Below are 6,000 nucleotides of genomic sequence, written 5' to 3' on the forward strand. Positions count from 1 at the left end.
AAATGCGTAAAGGAATAGAAAGCAATAAAAAAACGCCAATTTTTAAAAAACTTCAAGTTGGATCTATGAGCTGAGTTTTTATTTCTTTGTACGTTGATAGAAACTGATAAAGGCTAGAATTAGCGTATGTGTGATTAGTTGCATTTTGGCAGAGCCCTTGCCTCACGGCCATCAGCGTCCTTGGAACGCTTCACTGAGTAGTGAAGAGAAGAAGTAGAGAACGCTTCACCTAGACAAAGGTGGCCAGGTTGATGTACACAGGGTCTCTCATTACAGTTTATTTAAAAAACAGTGATGCGCTGGTTGAATAGTGGAGGTCCCTTAATGTTCCATTGCGAAACAGAATAATAAATTGTAAAGGAATAAATTACCAATATTGCCAAGAAGGAGAGGCTGCTGGAGGAGTCCAGCAGGACTCTGCTGCGCAGAACACCTGTAAAAGGTCGGTTAAAGTGGGGTAAACAGTAACGTGATGTTTGCACTTATATTGGGTTCTCAAAAACTACAAAAATGCGACGTGTTAAAAGTAGCAGAACAATCTCATGATACTGAGTGTCTGATAAAATGGAAGCCGTAATTCAACATTTGCTAAAATAATGTAAATATAAAATAATATATAAAATGAAGCTTAATTCTCAATTTACCTGCAGCTGGGGCCTCTGAAGTAGCTACCGCTGCGTAGGAATGGGGTTTTGGAGTTATCTAGGCAATTCTATGGAAATGCCAGGTCAGACAAGTGCTAAGAATGACTCAGTAGGAAAGAAAGAATAAAACAGAAAACAGTTTTACAAAGTGGAAATTGATGCGCGCTTGGGCCTTAATGTAGCATAAAATCCTGGTCCGCTCTGCAAAAATGTAGCAAAACTAGGAAAGGCTCAAACAGGAGGCTCCAAGTAGGCAAATCTGTGTAACGGCAACGCATCCGAGCAGCAGCTGAGATGTCCGGGGCTCTTCTGGCTGGAAAGGGGCAGCTCAGTGAGGACATAACAGGGATCTGTAAATTCAGGAGCGCTGTGGAAAAGGTGGGTCTTTCGATAAAAGAAGTAGCAGGGAGGTAGACAGTCCAATATGAGAAAAGAGCAGCATTTTTTCACTCATGGCATGCTTAAATTGTAAAACTGGCCGTATCGCTTACATGGGGGTAGGAAGTGACCGAGACATTGACAGAAGCAAAGCCCATGGAGGCATCAATGCAGAAGTAACACATCTGGATCAAAAACTCACTGAAGACGGATCACTAGAAATGAGGAGAGTCTGTAACCAGGGAGGTGTTCCTGGATGCCCGTGACAGTCCTACAGCCCTCTGGCACCCAGCAGGGAATGCTGTTTGGCACCAGACGCTGGGTTAGGTGACCCTTCGGCTTTATGCGATGCACCTGGGTTTAGTTTCACCTCAATGCCCCAGCACCTGGGTGAATTTTTAGGATGAGGAGGTATTTGTAGCACCACAAACTGAGAAGCGATGTGCTGAGCACTGTAGCAGTACAAAAAGAGGTCTTTGCCTTGTAAACTGTGTTGTCCGTTTGCATTGTGAAGAAGTAACAGTTTTTCTCAGCTGTAGGTTTTATTTATTCTAGGTCTGAAATAAAAAGAGAGAGGAAATACAGTTACCCTTCCTGCTTTGAAAATCCTGCTCGGTTGTCTCTCTGAAGAGTACAGAGTAACTTGCGTTCTTCTCTTCTCCATCAAACTTTGCAGAATGTTCTTCCACCCCACGCAATAAAGATTAGCAATTCCAGGGTTTGTTTTCCCCTGTCTGTTCCCCCTCACCAGGGCGGGACTTCCCACTGTTCGCTGGCTCTTCTTGGCAAGTTTTGTCATCTCCCGCCTCGTCCTCCCTGGGACGTCTGGACCATGCACTTTTCTTGTGCGATGGAGGTGACAGGTGACAGAAGGAGGACCCAGGTGGCCTTCACCTCGACAGCAGAGGGTTCACTCCTGCGCTTACGCTAAAAATCTCTGAGAGGCTGAATAGCAGGAGGGAGACGGGACTGGCTTTTTACACTCTCTTAGGGATATCCATGAATAACTAAAGTTACGCCACACTGTACGAGCACTGTCTCCGCAGTTGCTACTCTTCACAGCATTGCATAAAATGCGCTGAGAATAATGTAACTAAAGCAAGAAAAACGCCACGCTTCAGCTGATCTGTACCAAGGTACAGTAATATTCCTCTAGCGCTTTCAAATACGCACCTTGCTGTTAGACTTACTATATTCTATAAAGACCCCCAGCAGCTTTTTCCTCTAGATATATCTTGCACAGGACACAAGATTTAGGAGCTATCTGAGCATGCAGAAGTTGTTGACAAGTCGCATGATTCCTTGCAGACTTGTGCTTGAGTACGTCATGTCTTATATTTTAGAAAAACTAGTAGTTTCCTACATTAGTTCACAATACATTTAAAGTCTTTATTATAAACGTGACTTTAACTGTTGCAAACTGTATTCCCTCTGTTTATTGAAAAAAAAATAAATCCTGAAGGTATTGAAAAAAAGCCCTAGCACATTACAACTACAGTAGAGAAATACTTGCCTCACGACTGTACAAGAAACCTACCTAATGCGGTAGAAAATGAGGAACAACGGTAGGATCCGCAGCTGGTTTAACATTTTTATAGCCCTAATACTTATTTGTATTGCACCTTATATTATGAAAACTTCTGAGTGCTGTTGACTGCTCTGCTTCTTTCTAAATATTTGCGCAGCAATACTCTATACATTGAATCAAATCTGTGCGCCCACGCTTATGGAACGGGCTACTGCCAATTAAGAAAAGTTTTACTGAAGTTTAAGAGTACAGCGAGGGGATTCGTAAACTAAATAAAGCACATGCATTTGTTCAGCTAGAATTTCTGTATTTTTTCATAACAAATGACATTTTGGGGAATTCTAAGTATACTTTTGTTGCTGAACACAGATGTATTTATTGATGGTTAATGTGGTTCTCCTAATTAGGGTTACGCTAAGCCTTTCTTTCTAAAAGAATAAATAATAGTTATACTGTATTTGCCCATATGAGAATTGGTGAAACAGAAATAGGGGAGGAACGCGAAGCTAATTTTATATTGTTTCCACCTGCGGAATTGTGGCCCTCTGACTTCAAAGCCAGTTTTACTATTTCTTTTCAGGAAATGACACGTGGGATAGATGTTTGGATAAACTTTGCCAGCGTGAGTGTAGTTAAGTGCTGGAATGGGTCAGTCAGGGAAGTGCTGTGGAATTAGGGAATCCTTTCTTGTCAGAAATACAGGACTATTTTTCCCTGTGTTGATAAAGAAAATGGTTTTTATAGCTCTGTTTTCTTTTATTTTGGTGAGACTAAAATGACATTGTTTCTGTGTGTGGGTAAAAATAAGTGCTCATCATACTTAAAAATTGTTTTAATAAACATTCAGTTATGTGGTTTGCTTGAAAAGGTGACAGTATGGAGTGTTCCTGCTGTGATGAATTCATCTGGATATGGTATTCTTGACTTAAATTACTTTAAAATGTGCTTAATTTCTCTGTTGTGTTATTTGGGGCTAAACTAATCTCAGACTCTTAAAGAAAGCACATTCTATAGATGGATGGATTCGTCAACAGTTGAACGAACTCACAATAAAAACATGTGTTCCTTCGTCAGGTCTGGAAAATGAAATGGTTCTACAGCCACTAGCGTTGACCCTTTATTTTAATTTAGGAAGGCATACCATACATTTCCCAGAGATCCTGATGGCCTAATACACTTGGAACAGACAAGGAACTGAGGAATAACCAGAAGTTAAGCTAGCAGTTATTTTAAAATTACCCCCAAAAATTAAAATTATGTGTTAATCATTTTAATCCAGAGTAGAAATGTTCTTGGACGCTGACTTCAAGCACGCTTTTGCACACAGAAGTGCTGATTTCAGAAGTGCTGATTACCTTTGAGAGAAACACTTACGTCAGAACCGCTTTGCCCACCTCCTCTGTAAGATTGGTGATTGCTCTTGTAAGACACAAATACCATCGAACATATGCACTGGGGAAACATCTCAGGGAAGTTTTAGTCCAGGACAGGAAAACTAAAGGTGATTCTCAAAACCAAAAAAGACAAAAACTACAACTGCAATGTGATGTTGTTAATATCTCCATTAATGTTCAAGATTTACCAACTCTAAAGTACTTTTCATTTTGAAAGTGCTTTCCAAACACTCACCTACAGCTATTTACTTAAAGACTTCTCTTAAGAGGGTGAAAGGAATGTACTGGGAATGTTTCTTTATGGAGACTGACAAGCCTTTAAATAGAAAAGATTCTAAGTTTTCCTTTTCCCTATTGTTTAAACCTCAAGCAGCAATATTTAAACTCATGAAGAAGGAATCGTCTAAATATATTGTTCGTAATTACATCAGCACATTATAAAACTGTAACCTGATTTCATATTTGGCTACTGATGGCATCATTTTAAATCAACCCCAAATATTCTTTGTAATTCTCTTTCTAAAGTCTGTTTTAAACCAAGCAAATTAGCTATCAGCCTTATATACATTTTATTAGTTTTCTGTGTTGGCACTACCTGGTTTTACATTATTTTCCAAAGCAAATAGCATCTTCAATATGCTTTAGTTTTAAAAGTGCATCAAAACATAGTTGTATGGAAATAGAGATTGATTTAAAAATTTTAATAGGAGCTTGTTCAGCTACTTCGTACTGTATTTCAGAGGGATTCTGATTTGATTATATTTTGGTTATATTTTAATTTTTGCAAAATCAAATCCCAAGAACATCTACATCTGCCTCTAGTCATAGAACATACCTCTATAATTAAAAAAATCTAACAAAACAACCCACAAAAGAGACAACCCCAACAACCCAGTAAGTAGAAAAATGCTTCTATTCACTTTTCAGCCCCTCTGGACAATTGGAATTAGGTGTGAAGGCTAGAAAATGACAGCAAAACATTTTAGATCTCTCGGACCTGAGAAATATCTTCCTTAACCTTGCTTTTTCCACAGCCCCCGTGCCTGGAATGCTAGTTTCACGCATGACCTGTTTAATCAAAATGGTTAGGATCCCCCACTGACGGTATGATGTCCAGCCTCCTCCCAGCCGTATCCCCGCGGTTCAGCATCGCCTCCCTCCCTCAGTTTCAGCTCTCAAGCCGTTTCCTCCCATCGCCCGGCGTGGTTTGGGCAATCTGCGCAGCTCAGCAGAGCCGGGCTGAGAGGCAGCGCAGAGACCCTGCCTGGGGCAGGAGACAAAGAACTCGTCACTCCTCGTGCCAGCTGCAGCGGGGACTTTCTGTGTGGCCTCCCCCACTCTATTTATTCCGGCCACCTTGCTTTTGTTAGCTGTAAAAATGGTTAAACTTCTTGTTCATCCTTATTTTTAGAAATACTGTGTGGAGCGGGTTGTCAAAACCCAGTGCTTAAAAGATGTAATGTACTTAAGGGTATTTCTAACGTAACTTCTGTGCCACAGTGGTTGCTGTTATCTTGTTCTGCTGTAATCACGCCGTGGCAGCTGGACTCATGAGAGAAGCTGTATAGTTATAATCAGATCAGTAAGTTCAGCAGAATATGGTTATCTTTATCTGCTTGTCCTTAACAACAACAAAATAGCATGTCTGGCAGCTCCACATATTCTATTTGCTTATATAATAACTTCTCATGTACGTGCACAATATGTGAAGTGCCCCAGGTGACGCATTTCTGTACTGGCTTATTGGATATTCTGGCAGCACCACGGGAATGCAACAAACTGGAATAAACTGTTGCATACTCCAGTATCTATACTAATGGCTGGTCTTGATGGGGCTGGTTAAGTGTACGGGTGGCTTGAGAGGCACAGGTGAGCATTTAGTCTGCATTTCTGTCTGATGTCTTAAAACTCTCCTTGCCAACAGAAGAGCTCTGTTAAACGAATATCCATCAGTACCAAGCCTTTTGACAGGGAAAAATAAAGTTCTTGTTCCTTTGTGCCTAAAACACTCACATGCATGAACTCATCCACCGAAGCCAGTGGAGGCCACGGTGTG

This window comes from Rissa tridactyla, chromosome 1, assembly GCF_028500815.1.
Source record: "Rissa tridactyla isolate bRisTri1 chromosome 1, bRisTri1.patW.cur.20221130, whole genome shotgun sequence".
Classification (NCBI taxonomy): domain Eukaryota; kingdom Metazoa; phylum Chordata; class Aves; order Charadriiformes; family Laridae; genus Rissa; species Rissa tridactyla.